Genomic DNA, 19758 nt, shown 5'->3' with positions numbered 1-19758 from the left:
CATTCCACCCCTGCCATGGGCAGGGACACCTTCCATTAGTCCAGGTTGCTCCAAGCCCTGTCCAACCTGGCCTTGGACACTTCCAGGGATGGGGAAGCCACAGCTTCTCTGGGCAACCTCTGCCAGGGCCTCACCACCCTCTCAGGGAAGAATTCCTTCCCAGTATCCCATCTATCCCTGCCATCTGGCAGTGGGAAGCCATTCCTCCTTGTCCAGTCACTCCAGGCCCTTGTCCAAATTCCCTCTCACAGTCTCTTGTGGGCCCCCTAACCAAGGGAATGTGCATCCCAGCTGATGGGAGCCTCCAGAGACACATCTCAAGTTCAGCTGAGATTTTCCAGTGATTTGAAAGATTCTTCCCAGAAAACATTCCCTGATACACAAGCACTGCCTGGTCACCATTGGCAGCACCTCTGAGTCAGCCACAGCCATTCCCTCACTCCAAATGCGGGAAACACTTGGGGAAGAGACTTGCAAAAGAAAGTAAAAAGCTTTTAAAAATTATTGGGATTTATGTTTTGTTGTGATCCCTCTCCTGGTTCAACAACAGCCAGGAGCAGCCGGCCAGTCTGCGCCGTTAAATGTCAGGATGACTCAACTGGTGTTGGGATCTGCGGGGTCAGGAGGGGGCGAGTTCATGCCCGGGGCATGAGGCTGCTGGAGGTGATGTCCTGGCCAGGAGATGATCCACCCAGCTCCCTCCTGCCTGCCCTGCTCACTGCCCACTTGGCAGCTGCAGGACCCTCGGAGCTTTTGGAAGGACATTGGGATAACCTGTCCATCCCAGCAGCGCACTTGCCCTCCTCAAAGCCAGCTGTTGTACCCAAACACACGGGTCAGCCTCAGAAAGCCTTCCAGCTGTTGTTTCCCCTTGCTCTGACTATTTAATTTAGTGCCTTTTAAACTGAATTTTATTTAGGTTTCCTCCCATAACAACCCCCACCTAACAAGCGTTGCTGTCCCCTGGATATCCCAGGATCTGCGGGACACCAGGCTTTGCTGGAGCGAGTGTGAGGAGGAGCTTTGAAAGCAGAGCTATTGATTAAATAATTAAATGGATACAAATGAGCTTTCTTGGGATTTGTTTAGCTGGTCCTTAGATGGAGGAAAAAAAGTAGGTGTCCTGAGAAGACCAGTGTTCTGCCTGCTCTCATTCCTGCTTGGAAAGGGTCTTCGGAATTTCTCACTGCAGGAAATTGCATCACCATCAATAATTTATTCATCTTTCTTTAGCAAAGAGACCTTTTCTCTTGGCATTAGAGGCCTGTCCTCTGGCAAACCCAGCTCTCTTCCCCAGCCCTGCTGCAGATTTACCACCAATTCCAGGTTGGATTTCTCTGGCTCCCACTGAAAACAGTCTCAGGGTCCCTCCATGGTGAGGAGATATCTGGGGGTCTCATGGCTCTGCTCCCAGTGCAGGAGATGCAGTGGTTTTCCATGGCAGCCCTGTGCCATTCCCCTGGGTCTCTGTGTCTCCCAGGAGGGCAGGGAGCCTCTGGCTCCAAGAGTGTGGTGGATGCACCAGTTCCTCTTGCAGTAACGTGAATATGATCGATGAGATAATGCTGAATTTATGCAGCAGAGCTTTTAGCAGCTTTTGGAGAATATGTGTGTTTGCTGATGAGGTCCCTGTGTGCCGGGGCAGTGCTGGAGGCACCGCCTCACATTCTTGGAGGTGCTTCAGGAATCACTGGGCACCGGAGGGTCCATGGAAAAGGTGGATCGCAGCCCTGGCACGCCACAGCATGAGCTGGAGCTGTGCTGACACTTCCCACAGCCCGGATCTGGCCGGTCTCCCCGGGGTTGGCTCTCATTTTGGGTTCACCTGTTAAAAAGTGAGTCTCAGACACCTCGTGAAATACGATTGGTTTTGTCTGAACACGCACTCTTGCCTCTAAAGGTTCTTCGGAATTCTTTTTTAGCATTAAAAATAGATAAAATGGGAAAAAACTGCAGAGAGATTTCAATATTAAAGCAGGGTAATTCCTACTGTCTTTTCCCCCTTTTTTAATTTTACTTTGTGCTGATGGGAACTGTTTGGAAAAGAGAACTGGAAAAGTTAATCTTTGAATAGCGAACGTCCCTGAAGGGAGAAAGGAGGGGGGGAGAAAGGAAGAATGGTCCTTTCAAAGAATCATTGACCTAAATTGCACTTTAATGCACATACCACGCTGTCCACACCACCTACGTGTCTCCAGGAATCCTGCTCAATAACAAGCACTAAATGTTTAGTCATTTCCTGCAGCACGTTTGCAGGAGCCGGTGGCTCCGCGCTCGCATGTGTCAGTGCTCGGCGGCTCCAACAGTTGGTTTCCATATCAGCAGCTGCTGGCTTTCATCTCCTGGTGGGAAAGGTGCCACGGCGAGCCCAGGTTAATGTTTCAGCCGCCTTTCACAGCAGTTCCAGTGAAGGGCCGCGGTGACGTGGTGACACCTCGCCCCAAACCTGGTGTTTCAACCTTCCTGTGGGAACGCCTCGCTCCGAAACCAAGCGGGCTGGGCAGCAGGAGAGGGGTTTTTCCTTTCTGTAGTGGGGCTTTCAAGGAGGTTTTATTTCTGTATTTATGAATCCTGTGAGTTTATGGGCTGGGTGGCAGCGAGTCGGGCAGGAAATAGCAGAGGCTGCTCTGACCTGTGCAGCCCTGGCTCGCTCGGCCCCAGCTGCCTGCCAGGGATCCCGGTGTGTCCTGCCTGCTGCCAGTCCCGGGGCCCCACTCGGGGGCTTGGTGTCCCCCACATCCACCCCGGTTCGCTCCCTCCTGCACGGAGGTCAAAGCATCAGGAATTTACACGGGCAGGTGGTGATAGGACAAGCAGGGATTAAATTAGATATCAGGGAGAAATCCTTCCCTAACTGAGGGAGGTGAGGATGGTGAGGTCCTGGCACGGGTTGCCCGGAGAAGCTGTGGCTGCCTCATTCCTGGAAATGTCCAAGGCCAGGTTGGACAGGGCTTGGAGCAACCTGGACTAGTGGGAGGTGTCCCTGCCCATGGCAGGGGGTGGCACTGGATGAACTTTAATGTCCCTTCCAACCCAAACCATCCTGTGACTCTATTAATTTTGTAGCCATCAGCCCAGCTGTCGCTTATCCCTGCAGGGATATGATCTTACCCAGAGAGTTTTGCAGTTCCTGCACTGGCCTTTCAGATAGGCAGGGGGCTGGTTTCTGCCCAAGGAATCGAGGGCTGGATCCTCTCACTTTTTTAAGTGTCTCTCTTCAAAATGGTGGCTGCTTCTCACTTGAAGTTCATGGGAACAGATGGCTGGATCTCAGAGACAGGAGTTACAAGCTATAGGGTGTTTTTCACCACATGTCTTGCTAGTTTCCCTCCTAAAAAAAAATCTGTGTGAGAGCCCTCCCAACATGACAGGCCAAATCTGACCGTCTGTTAAGTTCACTTTATATAATCTCAGTATGGAACCGAGTGGCCTTTAACAAACCAGGGAGGGCTCCTCGCTGGGAGCTGCCGGAGCCCGGCAGGGCAGCGTCCTGCAGGACCACCAAGCAGAGCCAAGCAGCACCTCTGTGCTTTTCAGGTCTAGAGGGGAGGGGGGATGTGTCCGAAGCACCTCTCCCGTGGGCTCTGCGGGGCCCTGGTGACTCGTGTGCGTGCTCAGGGCACGGGGAGGGCTCGTGGCACCGCGTGTGCCCGTGGCACGTCCCACCAGCGCCGTGGGGCTCATCCAGCAGAGAGAACACGCCGAGATCTCACAGCTCGAGTAAGAGCATATGCTCTGGGAGACCTCGCTACGTTGCATAAGCCTCCCCATCACAGGAGCTGGCTGAGCAAGCACAGCACATGAGTCAACAGCACAGCGAGACTTGTGCCGTGGGAGTCACACCTACTCCTGGCTGCAGAATTATCCAGAGAAACAGAAGGTTAATAGGAACAAAATAAAGACTAAGGAACCCTTAAAGGTTAGTTGCAGGGTTTGATTCCACTGAAAAGAGAGGGGAAAATGGGTCAAGCCGAGGGGGAGAGAGCAGGGTAATGCAAGGCTGTGGTGTCTGTCTCCTAAGGAGACAGTTCAGTTTGGATCAGTAAAAATGCGATCAACAAAACATTTATATTTTGAAATGATCAAATTTTATTATATATCAAATTATCTAGTTCTGGATGATCTAGATAATGAGGGTCATTATTGATTGCAGAAAGAAAAAGTCACTTCACTAATGAGAAAGAATGTGGAGTGAGCTCCAGGATGCTTGGGAAATATTAACACTGCATGGAAGCAGTTCTGCAAGGCAGGGAATGACTCCCCAAAGCGTGTAAATACAGGCAAAGTGAGCACCTGACCCGGAGCATCCCTACCAACAACACATTCCTTGCCTTTGCTTCTGCTCCTGTAGATCTTTATTTTATGTTGGGACAGTTTAGAACTTAAAGCCAAAGAAGGAGCAGGTGTGTCTGTGGCACTCAGAGAGCCTGAGCATCTCTGGTCCCTGAGGAGCAGAGTCGTGCCTGTGCAGCACCAGGGCTGGGATCCACAGAGGAGGGACAGCGGGGCTGGGCTCCCCAGTTCTCACCAGTTTGGCCCCAGTTTAGTGCCTAAGGACCCCTAAGGACCTGGGGCTGACTGGTCTGCTGCAGTTTGCAGTTTGAATCACCACCCTGTTTGGCTGATCTGATCCAAAGTCCACTGCAGCCAGTGAAAAGCCTCCGAGTGGGCTCTGGGGCGGGACAGGAAACAGGAATATCCTGAAGAGACAAATCCACCAGGTTTCATTTTATAAAGATGCTCCACTGAGTACAACTTATCCTGATACTGAATCCTGACCGTAGGCTGGGGTCAGTTTTCATATAAATTAATTTGGGGCACTGCATTTGTTCAAGAATGCAGAAAGGCCTTGCAGGCCTCAGAGGAAATAAAATAGGGAACACAGAAGGTTGTATTTAGTTTCTAGGATGTTATCTTGTTTTTTTTCCCCTAAAACAAGACTTCCCAAGGCCAAAGCTGGTATTGCTCACGGTGCAGACTTGCCTGCCTGAGCTTCACCTCAGTCCCAAATCTGTGCTGCAAATATCAGGGATTACCAGGATGGGAGTGAGAGCTCTTGATGGCTCCAAGCTGGTGATGGAGCTCATGGCAGAGCCCCACGCAGGCTGCCCGGGCAGCGTGTGCGTTGTTGCCCTGGGTTTTGGCTCTTCTCCACGTACCAAGGTCTAAGTGGAGCATGTCCGTGGGGGAGGTGTTGGGCAACACAAGTGGTGTTTCATCCCTCGCTCCCGGTGCTCTTGCAGAGGGAAAGATCATCTTGTGATCAAGGCACAAGACCAGGAGTCAGGAGATCTGGGTTACTGCAGACTTTGATTTGCCAATGTGAGTGAAGAGTCCTGACACCTCTGGAGGCAGAGGCGCTCCGGGAATGTGCAGGTTCCTTCTACTGCAGAGTATTTGGGGTTCTTTGTGCTGTTCTTGTGGAGGGAATAACTGCTCAAGGCATTTAGCAAAATAATTTCCCTGTGATGAACTCTGCTGTGATGGAACCAAGGAGCATTTAGTGGCCTTAGCCTGCAGTTTTGGAAAATGGCCCTCAGGGCCAATGGATAAGGGGCAACAGAGGGAGGGAGGTGAAGTAGGTATGAATAGTCAGTCTCCATGTGCATCCCAAGCAAGGCCAGTGCTTGTCCCACCATAAAACCCTGCCCTGGAGGTGAGGTGTGTTTGGGCTGAGGTGTCACCCCGTCCCTTTCCCTGACTCCAGCCGTGGTGATGAAGTGGACAACACGCCTGGCCAAGCTTGTCCTCTGACGTAGAGGCCACGGGGCAAGGGAAAGGTTGATGGAGGTCCTTCCATAGTCACTGGGGAATGACAGGACTACCAGGCAAGGTCTCTCTTCCCCACACAGACCAGGGTGAGGGGACCCCAGCTCACACATTTGGGTGCAGACCCGGAGGGTTTGGGTCCCCGGGAGAGCCGAGCGCGGTGTCTGCGCGCGCTGCCGAGCACGGGCTCTGTGCTGCATCGCTGGCAACGAGCCTCAGCACAGGCTCTGAGCTCCATCCCTGCCTTCCCCCAGCATCTGCCATGGGGCCTGGCACAGGAGACTGCTCAGCTTTTCCTAAATCTGGTTGAACCGTCTCCTGGGAAATAGGAGTCGACTCGCTCGCTCTCCTGCCTGCATCAGTCCCAGAGTGGCAGGTGGGGACTCAAAGTCTCTCTGTAGCTGTAGACACACAGAGGAGCTTTCATTCCCAAAATGTGCAGGGTTTGAAACGTTCATGGGGTGGAAAGGATGTTTCCTTATAGGGTCAAAAAAAGGATAAAATTCAGTAAATCAGATTGGCTCCTCTGTGCCTTCTTTTCAGTAGCAGACTTGAGGAGCTGGAAAAGGGCAGAAAGGAGGGAGAAATCCCAGCTGAGGAGGTTCTGTGTGGTGTGTCAAGGTGGTGGGAGCCTGAGCAGAGGTGCCAGTGTGGCAGAGGGGTGTGTGTGCTGTCCATGGAGCAGTGGCTGTGGGCTCCCCCCCTACACCACCCGGCTCCAAACCACCGGTCTTGTGATTGCTTTCTTTTCTTTTTTAATTCTTATTATTTCAGTCCCATGATTTTGTTTTCGCTGTTCCTAATTCTTTGCCTTGGGGAAGGGAGGCAGGGAACAGCACAGGATTTGTACTGCTGTGGTTTTCTGGGTGTCGTGGGCCATAATGTGACACTGAAGTGACGAGGCATTGCCATCCAGGCTGCAGAAATCACATTTTTGATGGAAGGGGGGTAATGCAGTTCTGACGAAGCTGTGGGTTTGCTTCTATTCATTTCACTATTTCACTTCTTTCCTTAATTTACCCAAGCAGTGAAAACCCATCAATCATCAGCCCAACAGCAGAACTGTGGTGTGGTGTCACTTCAGTGCAGGTGCTCAGACATCCTGGTGGAGCACAAGACTGTGCTTGGCCAGGGACAGGTAAAGATTAAGTCCTGCATCAAGACGAGTTTCCAGAATTGAAGGGGTTATATTATTTATACGTAATTTTAATGGCACTGAGAGATAGTTTTAAACTTACACAGACTTTTCATCCTAAAAAGTCCCAGAGCAGAGAATTTGATACAGAAATTGTTCATGGAGCTAAAATATGATTGAGGGATAGTACCGGCAATAAAAGCAAGGAAAACCTTTATATTCTGAATGCTGAGGGAGGGGGCAGCTGGACAGACGTACATATGTACACACCCACGTCACACGCCCTCGTGAGAGACACGAGGATGAGCATTTCTTTCCAAATCTCCTCTGTAAGCCATCCCAGCAGTGCCTCTGTGTGCCCACTGGACACGGTGCCCACTCACTCTGCTTCCCCATCCCACTTCCCCCGGGAACAGGGGTGCTGACCTGGAACCCCCCTCCTCTGAGTCACTGCTCTCCTCCCCAGCTGTCCTCACTACATTGCCAGGTCAGGCTCCAGGGGTTTTCCGTGTCTTGCAATTGGAAAGAAACAAGACAGGACAGGGGTGGCAAGGGATGATGGGTCACCAGTGTCCCATTGGGGATGTGACCTGTCCATCACCTCCTGCCAGCCCTGGTGGCACCAGCACAGCTGCGTGGCATCCCTGTCCAGGAGAGCAGGGGTCACCATTACCTGCAGCTCAGCAACAACGGGCACCTCAGCAGGGTCCCGTCAGTGCCCAGAGTGCTGGGGTTGTGTTTGAGGAGACCGAGCGAGTCCAGGGTGAGGCTGCAGCTCTGGCACACTCCAGCTCATCTCCCAAAACCCTCCTCACCACGTTTCTCAACAACACACAGAATGGAAATAGAAGCTCCTGCCAGGGAATTTCCACCCCAAATCGGTACCGTTTGAGTAGTGGGAATGAGACGCCAAAAGAGTTGATTTTTTCTTTTTTTTTTTGTATTTCATTTCTCTGGAAAGTTGGCTGTGTGGATGTGTGATGTGGTGGTGGGTGTGGTGACCCCAGCACAGCACAAACTCTTGCTCATGGGCGTTGCTAAGTGATGCCTAAAACGCCAGCCATGGCTGGCCCAGGGAGAGCCGGGAGCGCTGGAGCGAGGGCAGGACGTGCTTCCAGATTGTTTCATGGATAAAGGAGGTTTCGGAGTTTTCTGTGCAAACAAACAGAATTTATCTGCATTAAAAAAAAAAACCAACCCAACCATAAGAAAACTAAACCAAAGATCTCCCACTAAGTTTCTGAGGAAGTTACTTTCTGATGGAAATAGTTTGGTCTCCAAAATACAGGCGGCTCAGCGGCTCGGGGGAGGTCACGGCAGGCAGCTGCGCCGGTCCTGTTACTCAGCGCTCTGGCAGGGGGGTTGCTGGAAGTCTGGGGGAGGTTTCACGATGGAAGATTGGGCTAAATAAAGGTCTTCCACCTCCATAATTCTGGCAGCTGCATTTCAGCACAGTATTCAGTCACAGTTGTGACACGGAGTCTCAGATGGAGAAGTGAACCTCAAACCTCGCTCGGTTTGGTGACGCTGGGTTGTAGCCAAAGTGATTAATGGAGCAACCTCTGCTCAGGTGGGTTGTTCCTGAGGTCCCTGTACCTCTCTGTGAAGATTATCTGGAATGAGTCCTGGTCATGGTCAGCTGGCAGTGATAACATTCATTTTGTAAAATATCCGTCTCCAGGAAGTGCCTTTTGCTGCACATTTGCACTGAGAGGGCTGGAGCCTGGCAAAGCCACAGCACCGGGATGTCCAGCCCAGCCCTGTCATTTCCAGTGAAACTGGGGTTGTCAGAGGCATTGAGCCAGTCATGTCATGGTCTGGGCATCCTGACAGCTCCTCACTGCTGGCTGGGAACAATACCACTGTTCCCCAGGGATGGCAAACCAAAATCAGTGTATTTTAGTATTTCCGATGAGTTTTGAAAGAGTAGCCAAAATTGACAGGCTTCAGGCAGCTGTTTATAGAATCATGGAATAGTTTGGGTTGGAAGGGGCCTTAAAGATCATCTCGTTCCAACCTCTTCCCATGGGCAGGGACACCTTCCACTAGCCCAGGTTGCTCCAACCCCTGTCCAACCTGGCCTTGGACACTTCCAGGGATCCAGGGGCAGGCACAGCTTCTCTGGGCAACCTGTGCCAGGGCCTCATGACCCTCACAGGGAGGAATTCCTTCCCAGTATCCCATCTAACCCTGCCCTCTGACAGTGGGAAGCCATTCCCCCTTGTCATGTCACAACAGGCCCTGCTAAAAGGGGGATGCCATGGGAGGTTTCACTTCCACGTGCAGTTCCTCATTCCCTGCTGTCTCACTGTAGTTATCAGTGGGGACAGGTATCAGCCCCCCAGTGACCCCCCCCAGCTCCAGAGCTCACCTGGGACTCCCACCATCCAGGCTGTGCCACTGAGAGCAGGGAGTGTTGGGGCTGAGAGGGGTTAATGGGGGCAGGAGGAGGTAACTGGGCTGCTCCAGGAAGGGAATGCTGTGTATGGGGAAGAGGAAAACCCATCTGGGATGTAGGAGAGACTTGGAGGTTGTTCCTCTCATCAGGAGAAATCAGGAGAGCAGGACAGCAGGCGAGGTCTGACCTTCTGGCTCAGGCCTTCACAGGGAGTTGCTTGTAGGGTGGACTTCCTCTGGGAGGAAGGCAAAATGAGACGTGGAAACCATCCAAACCCTCTGCTGAGAAAGAGGGTGAGGCCAGACAGGACTGATTTGGGACTTTATTTGGGTGTGCTTGGAATTGCCTGGGCTGGGGAAGCACCGGGAGCCGGAGGACGCAGATAACCTGTGGGTGAATCACCCACCCACACCTGCAGAACGCACCTTGCTGGCTGCAGAGGCAGCAGCCTGTGCTGAACTGGGCTTTTTGGGGATGTAAATAGGAAATGAGCTCTGCAGCTGAGCCTCCGCAGGCACTGGGACATGAAGGGCTCTGCCTCTTCCCACACCACACTCGGCTCCGGAGGGCGGGAGGAGGCTCGGCCAGCACAGTCACTTCGTTAATAAGCAAATGTATGTGGCTCCATAGGGCTTGAATAACTTCGGGAAGCAAAGCAGTTTTGTGGGCTGAGTCCTTTGCCTGCTCTAAATGACTAAAACTAATTGGTTATATTTCACTGACAAAGTCACAGAGCCCACATGTTTCCGTAGAACACACCTGACTCCGGCTTGTAAGGAATGAGCCTGGATGCATCGGCTCTCCCTGGGGATGGAGCCCACTGACTGCTTTTCCAGGTGCCTGCACACCTTGCTGTGGCTGGGAAAAAGGCTTGGAAAGCCTGAAAGCTGCAGCCTCTGGCTGTGGGAAGGAGCCATGAGGAAAAGGGATTGTTCTGGGGCAGTGTCAGCTCCAGCCTGCGCTGGGCTGGGCTCGGGGGGTGACCGTGAGGGGCCCCGATGGCTCCAACAGCTCTGGAGCCCACAGGGGGGGTTGGCCCAGGCCACCAGTGCAAGCCAAGGGACCCTTTTCCATGACAACATATCATAAGGGGGTGATTCAGCAGCTTTCTAGAAATATGAGGTTCTAAAAGAAATAAAGCAGGAAGTTTTCCTTCTCTGTCTCATTCTACATGAAGAAATAAGGCAACTTGGGTTCTCCCTTTAGGGAACAGGGAAATTTGGCACCAAAAAGCCCCTCCCTCCTTCCCACATCTCTGCACCACATGTCTCCACTTCACTACTCACTTGTTTTGACATAAAGTACTTTCCCCCAAAAATATTAGTCACAGCTTTGGCTACAACCAGCCAACTCTTAACCTTCCTCAAAATGGTTTGAAATGGGTGACGTTGGCAACGTGTGATGGCAGAGGGGAGGGGTGGGTGGATTTAGCGTTTCTGGAAGGTTCTGCTTCGAGGTTTGGGAGCCCAAAAGCTGCCACCTGCTGTGGTAAGGGAATCCCAAAGGACCTGCCAGCAGATCCAAGGAGCTTTGGTGGGTCTCTTGAATAAGACACAGTGTGAGGATGGAAATCCAGGATCTGTGGGAATGGCATGGTGGGATGAGCAGGGGTTTTTCAATGGAAGGTGACGAGTACAGTGTGAAGTTTAGTAATCTGTGTTTATGACTTATGATTCCAGCTGCCTGGAATCCTGGTTTTGGAGCAGTAACTGCTTTATTGAGCAGTTCAGCATCAAGGGGAAGGAAAATCCCCGAGTGGCGTGTTGGATCAGATAAGGGCTCCTGAGAATTCCTGGGAAGGAAGGAGCCAGGGATACTTGGGTTGGGCAGAGCTGCAAAATCGTGTTCCAGGTTTGCAGCAGCTGCACACAGGGAGCCTGCAGTCACTGTGGGATCCAGGATGAAATGAGCCCTGCCTTCCCTCATGCTTCCTCAAGTAATTATCACACGCATTGCACCCTAATGAGAACCTGCTCTATTTTCTCATCCCTCCTCTCTGTGGCTCTTCCCTCATGGCTGCTCCTTCAGAGCTCTTCTTTAGGAACCCATCTGCTAAAGGGCTTGTATTTCATTTTTAACAGGAGAAATCATTGGACGTGAGTAGTTTCTCTGTGCGTTATTATGCTTATAATCCTGTAATTTGGTAATAAGGCTCTAATCACAGCCGTGCAGCGGGAGCAGCAGGGCCAGCCCGGAAAACTGCCCCTCGGGGATTCCCAGGCACAGCAGCCAGAGCATTCCCAGATGGACCATGGATTCCATGGCTGGAAAGGCAGGGAGCGGATGGACCTTCCAGCATTCCCCGAGATGTGAAACCAGAGTCAAACACAGGTCACGGGTGAGAAACCCTGAAACAAAGACTGTGGGCAGTGGCAGACCCTGACTCCAGACCCTGTGCCAGGCCTGGGGGTGGTGAGACCTGCAGCATCTGTGTGCACTTGTGTGTGCACAGAATGAGGAGGGGAAAAGGAAACCTTGGGAGAAATGTGTCTATAAATAACAATTTAGCTCCACAGCCCCTTCCCTCCCCAGAAAGGCAAGAAAAAACAGTAAGTTGCGAGGTCCCTTTGCTGAGGATACTTCCTGCTCAGGGGCCTTTTGCAAGGCTGTCTCTTGTGCAGGTGAGTTCCCAGGATGCAGAGGAAGGTGTGAGTTGTGAGTGAGGCCCTTCCAGCCATGAATCACAACCTGCTGCTCTCGGGGCTGCTGCTCAGCCCATTCCCACAACAGAGTTCTCCCACTTCCAACACTGTAAAGAGGGAAATCAGTGCAAATATGCAGCTTGTTGAGTGTATCATGTGGTGCTGAGCCACACCTTTATAAAAAAAACAACAGGGAGTTCCAGATTATTAGATTGGAAAGATGAGAGGAGCTAATTGGGTTCTGCAGAGCCAGGCTGTCCGGGCAGGAAGTCCGTCCATGCCGGGGGTGGTGGCTGGTCAGGCAACTGGTCATTCCCACCCTCTGCATCCTGGGAAAGGCCTTCCCATCGTGCCACCCTTCCAGATTGCAAGGTGGTGGCTAGAGGTACCTTACCCTCAGCACAGCTAAGCCCTGAGTAAACCCCTGGTAAGCACTGTGGAAAGGAGATTGGAGCAGGTCTGTCTTAGGTTAGAAATGGATTATATTCCAAATAACCCTGTAAACTCAGTCCCAGGGTAGGAGAGGTGCATGGCAGAGGTTCCCTGGGGCCGAAATGTCAGCCCTGATGGGCAAACTGGAATCAGGGATGTCTTTACTCAGCACAGCTGGCTCAGAGATCCAGGGAAAGCCCTGAGCCTTGAGAACCAAGGGACTAGAAATGCAGAACAGGGCAAGATGAAAATGAGACAAAGTCATCACTTCCCAAAACCTTCACAGTGAAGGAAACACCTCCCACTGTCTGGAGGATCCATGGGAATATTACAATATTTGTTCCAAAAACATGACTGGGTGGATACAGACTCACTGACGCAGACACAAGCAGCTAATTGAATTCATACGTAGGAACCCTGGACACCATCTGGCCTCAATAAAACGTGGGTCCGGAGCTGTTCCTTAGCAGATGGTTATTCCTTTTCATAATCTGAAATCAAAAGATCATTTTTCTATCTGGAGATCAAAGGCACTTAATGTCTCCTTGGTCGAGGTTTATGAAGCGAAACCTCTGTCCTCTGTTTTGGTGTTCTGTGAGAGGCAGATGGGGGTTTTCCCCTGAAACCTCTGCACAGGCTCCAGGCAACCACATCTGGGCAGCAGCTGCAGATGTTCACAGCTTTCCAGGGCTGGGACTTTATTTCCATCCCACGGACATGCAGTTTATAAAATGAGAAGGGACAGTTGTAATGAGCTTGTGTGGCCGTTTCTATTTCCCCAGATGATTGAGATATAGCCCACATGGATATTTTGGGATGAAATTATTCCTTTTCCCTTAGAAGAAGTGCTCAGAGCCCTGTCTGACCTGTCAGACCCCACACTCAGCCCCGCAGAGCAGCTGTGTGAGGCCAACACGGTGCCTACTCTGGTGGGATTCTTGGGGTGTCCTCCTGTGCAGGGCCAGGAGCTGGACGGGATGATCCTTGTGGGTCCCTTCCAACTCAGGCTATTCTACAGTTTTGTGATCCCCATGGGAGACAACTCTGTGGAGGCAAGTTTGGAGAGAAGGAGGCTCAGGGGGGACCTTCTCATTCTCAGTAACTCCCTGACAGGAGGGTGGAGCCAGGGGGGCGTCGGCCTGTTTTCCCAGGAACTAGTGACAGGATGAGAGGACGTGGCCTCAAGCTGTGCCAGGGGAGGGTCAGGCTGGACATCAGGAAGAATTTCTTCCTGGAAAAGGCTGTCAGGCAGTGGAAGGGGCTGCCCAGGGAGGTGGTGGAGTCCCCATCTCTGGAGGTGCCAAAGGAAGGACTGGATGTGGCAGTCAGTGCTCTGGGCTGGGGCACAAGGTGGAGACCGGGCACAGGGTGATCGTAATGATCTTGAAGGTCTTTTCCAGCCTCAGTGACTGTGGGATTCTGTGAGTCTCGGGCTCTCCCGGCTGGTGAGAGCGGGTGGGCGAGCACTCTCCTCCAGCGACGTCAGCGCCGCTCCGCCGGCACCAGCGCTGGGGAGGGGGCGAGAGGCGCTGCTCTGGAAAGTACTTCCACACCCACCACGAACCCTCTGGGATAGACGTGATCTTTGCCACCTAAGAACGAAAGGCGTGTGGTTACTCGGAGCAGGTTGTAACAAATTGAGTCCTGCTCACAAACCTCATTTTTCCAGCGGGTACCTGCTGGCTCCTGGCCGTTCTCATCGGCGTGAGGGTGTAACCGAGAGGCACCCCCTGTCCCGCCGGCCCACACTGCCGGGGAGCTCTTTGCATTTCAAACAGCGCTGCACGAGGTGAATATTTGTGCCGGGATGAGCTCCGAGAGGAGCCGGAGCGTTCCCTGCCCCTGCGCGGGTTCTCCCCCCGCCTCCTGCAATATGGAAATGATCCTCCCGGCAGACAGCTGAGTCCCACCTCGGTTCCCATTCACCTGGAGATGAAAGTGCTCTGGCTGCCAGTGTAGGCGGGGCAAAACTATTTAAAAACCTCATTAGAGAAAGTATTTGGGGAAGACAGCAACACCCTCAGTTGTGGTTTGCTCCAGGACTTCTCAGCCAGATCCCTGCTGATACAGAGGGAAGGGCACTATGAGAGACATTCCTGTCAACTACTACTGCTCGTAGGGATGCCTTGGGTGTCCTTTGCCTTTCTCTCTGTCCTAGTGGGCTGTATTTTCTCCCCAGATACGGGCATGTTCCACCCGAGGTGCAGTTTAGGTGGCTCTGTGTGTCACGGAGGGATCCTGGAGGGATCCAGGAGGGGTCCGGCTCCCTGCCAGAGGAGCACAGTCAGCAGAGCTGTGTGTAATCTTGATTAGGCACAAATCCATCGTGAATATTTCCTATTCCATTTAATTCCTGTTTGTGCTTATTTCAGCTGAATTTGCAGCAGCAGTAATGCCCAAGCCACATCTGGCTCATGATGCACATGGGATCAGACCGGGACTTTGGGAGGAGGAGGATCTGGATTCAGAGGTTTGGCTTCTTATTTAGAAAATGACGGGTTGCATTCTCCCACGGCTGCTCCAGACTGCCCCAGAGCTGAATGATATTCGTGTCCAAGGTTTTTTTAAGTCTGCCTGACTAGGAAACAATGTGTATGATTTGTCTGGCCTGGTGCGAATGAGCTTGTGCACCTGCACTTCCCCTTCTGACTTCATTTTCTTTGCATCCATTTATTGGAAGGGGCCAAATGTTCATTAAGTCCTGATGAGTTGGAGTGCCAATGATCCCTTTTCCTCTCCCACCCAGACATCCACCTGCCTTGAGCAGACCCTGGTTAACACAGACAACTGCAGCCCCTGGCCAGCCATGGGGCATCCCACACACTTGCAAGCAGGTACTTGATCCCATAGGAACACACAAACACCAGGCTGGGATGAGCAAGTCCATGTGCAGCACTCAGGCTTGTTCTCTCTTATCTCCAGCCACAGGAGTCGGTGGCATCCTGGCAGAAGTCCAGCTGGGCTCCCCATGTGCCCCCTCCCAGAACCACACAGAACCACAGAATCATCAAGGCTGGAAGAGACCTTCAAGATCATCCAGTCCAACCATCGACTCGGAACCACCATAGCCAGCCCTAAACCATGTCCCCAAGTGCCACATCCAGATGCCTCTTGAACACCTCCAGAGGTGGTCACTCCACCACCTCCCTGGGCAGTGCTTCAGCTGCTGCCAGACTCTGTCCCCCACGTGGACCTGCCCCATTCTCCACCTCTGCCCTGGTGAGCAGCCCAAGCTCTGCTTCTGTGCCGATGGCATTTACAGCTGGAACCAAAGCCCCCCAGCCCAATCCTTGGGCACCTCACACCCTGTGAGCACACAGGTCACACAGACCTTGTCCCAAAGCCTTGGGGTTCAGAGGAGGAACTCATCCATGTCCTGACATGAACTGCAGGAAGAACACACTCTCAGGCTCTTCTTCTTTATTTTATTATTATTATTATTAGGGGTGTGTGTTAATTTTTTTAACCCAGTTAGCAAGTTCAGAGTATTTTCTATGTTAATACTTGACTCAGAGGTGATGCAGTTTGGCCCCGTGGCTGTTGTTACCTGCATCCCCCAGAAAGATCAACATCTCCCCAGACTCTGGGCCCCCGTGGTGCTGATTCCTGCCGGGGTACGTGGGTGCCAGTGCAGAATAAATACCATGGTATTTTCCACGGGGCAGATCTGAAAGCACCCTGCTTTCCTTGCTTTGCATACTCAGAGCATCATCCTCTCTGCTTTCCAGATATGAAAGGCGAAGCAGAGACATCTGATGGGGCTCCAGCGCTGACTCACTGTTTGATGTGAGGCAGGAGGAGAGATGTGATCAGATCCCTCTGTGCAGAGCAGCCACCAGACAACGCGTCACCGGGCAAAGAGACTCCTGCTCCTCCCAGCCCCTCAAACAGTGGATCAGCCCTCACCATCCCCTGCTCCTCCTGAGCTCTGCAGAGACCACCCAGCCAGCGCAGCACCTGGATGTCACCTCTGAAATGGCTCTTAGGTTGTGGACTCCCCATCCCTGGGAGTGTCCAAGGCCAGGTTGGATGGGGCTTGGAGCAACCTGGGCTAGTGGAAGGTCTCCCTGCCCATGGCAGGGGGTTGGAGCTGGATAACCTTTAAGGTCCCTTCCAGCCCCCCATTCCCCATTCCCTGTCCAGGCCGTGTGCAGATGGAGGCTGGGCCGTGCTCGGTGCCGGCGCAGCCCCGGGGTGTGCCGGGTGTGCTCGCCCGGGGTTCTTTCTCACGAGATGGTGCAACCAGCCAGCAGGGAACTGGTTAAACAGCGTGAGCTCCCGGCTGCCCGGGCTTGGCAGGGCAGGATGTCACCAGGAAGCCGGCATGTTTTATTAAACACAGTATCAAAGTGGGCTAAAGTCTCTTATTAATGTCCACAAATTTTGCCACTTCCAAATAGTTTCCACCTACATATTCCTCCCACTGCTGCACTGGGTGCTGGCAAACATCCCTTCTCAAAGAGGGGAATGGCTTTCATTTGAATAGTCCTCAGGCGAGTTTCGCTGAGCGATGCCAGCGTCATTCCCGCAGCTCTCACGTGCCCGGCAGTGCTCCAGGGTCGTGCCGGAGGGAGGGCACAGAGACAACAGCTCTCGCTGGGTTTTCCCAGTGCTTTATCCAAGCAGAGCCCGTGGCAGCCTAAACCAATGTAATTAAGCAGCGATGGGTGCACATATTTGCAATATTAAATCTCTCCTCCCGACTCGCGGGTGATCCTGCAGCGAGCGCGGTCAGCTGTGCTATCGACAGTGAGTCACAGGCACAGCTGAAACCACCAGACTTCACACGAACTCAGACTTCTGCAGCTACCAGAGCCTTGCTGGGCGTCAAGCTGCTCCTCAGGCTCTGCACGGTGAGGTTCCACATGTCCCTTGGGACCCAGCCTTCGGCTGAGGGGGGCGGGACACCCTGAGCCTGCCTTGGATGCTACGGGAAATGGGATGAGCAGGTCTCCTGGGAGCTCCTGGCTGGATACATCCCACACTGACCCACACACTGCAGGACCACAGACCCCATGGTGGAGGGTGTTTGACAGAGGCACTGTCTCCCCTGGCTGACAGCACCCACTGCCTCCCACCCATCCCGGAGCTGGGTGCTGCAGCTGGAGAGCTGCCAGGCTCGGAAGAAGAGCCGTCACGTTTACTGAGCTCAGGAGAGCACCCTGCTCCCCTGCTCCTTGAAAGACTCCCACTGCAGAGAGCAGTGGGTGTCAGGATGGAGGGCTGAGCGCATCCTGCCCGGCACAGCGTCCAGCCCGGCCGGGCCGTGGCTGTTCTTTCACCTCCGGTGCCAGTAACCCGAAACGGGATTGCTGGAAATGAGAGAGAGGGAGAGTCAGCGATTTGATTACAGGCCACAGGCACATGCCTGGCCTTCATGGATATATTAAGTAAGAGACATTTTAAAACAAAACCACCCTCAGTAACCTTATCGTAAGCTCGAATCCACAACCCATCTGTTAACTCCCGGCGCTGCCCACATAGGCTGCGATCAGACGGCGGTGCCAGGGATTTTCGGAACGTTTCCCCCAAATCGCCGTGGTCAGAAGGGAAGGGAAGGGATCTTCCCCTTCCCAGGGAAGGGGCAGATCCTGGGGCTCGGATCTCCAGCCCACCCTCAAAGCAGCCCCCAGCCCCTCGTGTTCTCCTGCCTCTGTAAATAACTGCAAATCCCCTTGGCCACGCGCTGCCGCGGTCCTGTGACTCCCAGCCCTTCTGGAGGAGTGCTCGGGAGACCCGCTGCACCAGTGCCTTCAGGAAATTCAGCCTTTCTAAACATTTTGCTACTGCCTGAATCATACGTTGTAAAGGAACCCTCCACACAGAAATAATTCAGCAAACACAAGCGAGAAGGCAAATTGATGATTGCATCAGCCCTCGCTTCTGAAAACCGATCCCCAGGAAAATGTAACTCAACTCTCGAGCAATCTAACTTGATGCGCAAGAATGTAATAACTTCATTTGGATCCTCCTTTTAGGGGGACTCCTAAATCCTTGGCAACGTCCCTTAAGGTCATGAGTAAATCCTGATATGGAGAATTGTTTGGCAAGCACAAGAACAGTAAAAGGGCTAAATAATTGGGGATTACCTCTGACCCTGATCTGTGGCTCACCACCCACTGCAGGAATGTACCGAATATCTCAAAGAGCATGCAGGAGTCAGACAATCCACGGGCATGAAGCTGTCCACGTACTCTCAGAGCCCGAACTTCAGATGAAGAGCAGGTTGGCCCCAAACCTCATTTTTCATTAGCAATCAGCTTCAGCAAGCTCTAATTATTTCTGTTGCCTTGGACAGAGGGTCAGTGATGGGACAGATGAAAAATTGTTCGTGTTTTTTTCACCCTTTGTTTGGAAAATAACAGCTTAGGTCTTCAGGGCAGAGAGAGAACGAACTGTCTGATCCAGGGCTCGTTACTGAGGCTGGTTATGGTCCCCTGAGCTGCATCAGGGACAAACACAGCACTCCCATGTTTCTGATGTTTACTGCTGAATTTTTCAGTGCCTGAAGGAAAGACGAGCTCTGCTGTGAGAGGCTCACAGCCCAGAGCTGTGATCCTTTGGTACTCAGTGCTCCATTTTCAGTCCCCACGTCCCCTCCTCTGTGATGGGGCTGCAGCACCACAGCGACTCTCAAGATCGGTGAGCAGGTCCTGCCCATAGCAGGGGGTTGGAACTAGATGGTCTTTGAGGTCCCTTCCAACACAAACAGTCTGTGATTCCATAATCCTGGCCATAATCACCAGGTTTGCAGGCTCAGCTGCCAAACACCGAGAAGACCACACTGAGTGGGACAACCCAAGCATCTGCTTTCAGGGAGCTCTGTGTCACTGGTACAGTGCTGTGCTGTTAATGCCTGCATAAAATCTTTGTGCTCTCACATAGTACCTGCTGCCCTCGGATTCCTCCCGAGGTGGAGCAGGCCAGGACTCTCCAGGCGATAGCAGTGGCTCTGGGCTGGAGTTCTGCTATTTCCTTATCTGGGTAAGTGCACCCTTTATCAGATGAGCCTGCCTCTACTTGCTCAGCATTCAGCAGGGAAGTGACCACGGCCCTTCAGGAGAGCTTTGCCTTGGCAGGTACTCACACCCCATTATCATCACTCAGGGTTTTGCAACAGTGTCCACCGGCTGCAGATCCTGGTGCAAGCATGAGAAATCATGAAATGGGTTGGGTTGGAAGGAACCTTAAAGCCCATCCAGTGCCACCCCCTGCCATGGGCAGGGACACCTTCCACCAGCCCAGGTTGCTCCAAGCCCTGTCCAACCTGGCCTTGGACACTTCCAGGGATCCAGGGGCAGGCACAGCTTCTCTGGGCAACCTGTGCCAGGGCCTCCCCACCCTCACAGGGAAAGATTTCCTCCTGAAAATTCCTCATAGAA

The 19758-nt window shown here is 52.8% G+C and overlaps 1 long non-coding RNA gene across 2 annotated transcripts; it reads left to right on the top strand.

The window, feature by feature from the left end:
* The first annotated feature begins 60 nt into the window (after positions 1-60).
* LOC135420116 (uncharacterized) lies at positions 61-16729 on the top strand. 2 transcript variants are annotated; one of them, XR_010433364.1, is made up of 3 exons: positions 61-13981; positions 14749-14846; positions 16105-16729. It is a non-coding gene; the product is annotated as an uncharacterized LOC135420116 (long non-coding RNA). The 2 variants fall into 2 exon arrangements; XR_010433365.1 differs by lacking the exon at positions 16105-16729 and adding an exon at positions 15299-15567.
* Positions 16730-19758: the final 3029 nt, after the last annotated feature.

The sequence above is a fragment of the Pseudopipra pipra genome, chromosome 11 (genome assembly GCF_036250125.1).
Source record: "Pseudopipra pipra isolate bDixPip1 chromosome 11, bDixPip1.hap1, whole genome shotgun sequence".
NCBI classification, from domain to species: domain Eukaryota; kingdom Metazoa; phylum Chordata; class Aves; order Passeriformes; family Pipridae; genus Pseudopipra; species Pseudopipra pipra.
The sequence above is the reverse complement of the archived record's forward strand: the minus strand, read 5'-3'. Positions and strand labels throughout refer to the sequence as shown.